Raw genomic sequence first — 1,785 nt, 5'->3', positions numbered from 1 at the left:
AAAATTTTTCTTTTCTTTTTCGTTTTCTCCAAAAAATTTTTCGAAAAAAATTTAATAAAAATACAAAAAAATTAGAAAATCATAAAAATCAAAAATACTTTGTGTTTCTTGTTTGAATCTTGTGTCAATTTTAAAGTTTGGTGTCAATTGCATGCTTTCAAAATTTTTCCTGCATTGTTTTCGAAAATCCATGCATTCATAGTGTTCTTCATGATCTTCAAGTTGTTCTTGATAAATCCTCTTGTTTGATCTTGATAATTTCTTGTTTTGTGTTGTTTGTTGTTTTTCTTGTGCACTCTTGCATTCATATTTTTCATGCATTAAAGATTTCTAAGTTTGGTGTCTTGCATGTTTTCTTTGCATCAAAAATTTTTCAAAATAATGTTCTTGATGTTCATCATGATCTTTAGAGTGTTCTTGGTGTTCATCTTGACATTCATAGCATTCTTGCATGCATCTTGTGTCTTGATCCAAAATTTTCATGTTTTGGGTCATTTTTGTGTTTTTCTTTAAAAATTTAAAAATCAAAAATATCTTTTCCTTATTTCCCTCCAAAATTTCGAAATTTTGGGATTGACTTGGTCAAAAATTTTCAAAATTAGTTGTTTCTTACAAGTCAAGTCAAAATTTCAATTTTAAAAAATCTTATCTTTTCAAAATATTTTTCAAAAATCATATCTTTTTCATTTTTTTTATAATTTTCGAAAATTTCAAAAATTATTTTTCAAAATATTTTCAAAAATCTTTTTCTTATCTTTTTATCAAATTTTCGAAAATTAACTAACAAGTAATGTGATTGGTTCAAAAATTTGAAGTTTGTTACTTTCTTGTTAAGAAAGGTTCAATCTTTAAGTTCTAGAGTCTTATCTTGTAGTTTCTTGTTAGTTAAGTAATTTTTAAAATAAAATCTTTTTCAAAAATATCTTTTTCAAAATAAATCTTTTTAACTTTTATCTTATCTTTTTCAAAAATTTTATCTTTTTCAAAATTTGATTTCAAAATATCTTATCTAACTTCTTATCTTCTTATCTTTTCAAAATTTGATTTCAAATCTTTTTCAGTCAACTAACTAACTTTTTGTTTATCTCTTATCTTTTTCAAAATCAACTAACTACCTATCTCTCTCTAATTTTCGAAAATTCTCCCTCTCTTTTTCAAAAATTCTTTTTAATTAATTTACATTTTAATTTTAAACTTGTTTTATTTTTAATTTTCGAAATTACTAACCTCTTTTTCAAAATTTATTTTCGAAAATTCTCTTCTCCTCTCTTCTTCTATTTTAATTATTTAATTACTAACACTTCTCTTCACCTCACTTCATCTAAATCCGAATTCTTCTTCATCCTTCTTCATTCTTCTACCCCCTTCTTCTTCTACTAACACAAAGGAATCTCTATACTGTGACATAGAAGATTCCTTTTTCTTTTCTTGTTTTCTTCTCTTTCTTATGAGCAGGAACAAGGATAAAGGCACTCTTGTTGAAGCTGATCCAGAACCTGAAAGGACTCTGAAGAGAAAATTAAGAGAAGCTAAATTACAACAATCCAGAGATAACCTTTCAGAAATTTTCGAACAGGAGAAGGACATGGCAGACGCAAATAATAATGATAATAATGCAAGGAGAATGCTTGGTGACTTCACAAAACCAACATCCAAGTTTGATGGAAGAAGCATCTCCATTCCTGCCATTGGAGCCAATAACTTTGAGCTTAAGCCTCAACTAGTTGCATTAATGCAACAAAACTGCAAGTTTTATGGACTTCCATCTGAAGATCCTTATCAGTT

Source organism: Arachis duranensis, chromosome 10 (genome assembly GCF_000817695.3).
Source record: "Arachis duranensis cultivar V14167 chromosome 10, aradu.V14167.gnm2.J7QH, whole genome shotgun sequence".
Taxonomy (NCBI): Eukaryota; Viridiplantae; Streptophyta; class Magnoliopsida; order Fabales; family Fabaceae; genus Arachis; species Arachis duranensis.
Note: the sequence above shows the minus strand (reverse complement) of the source record.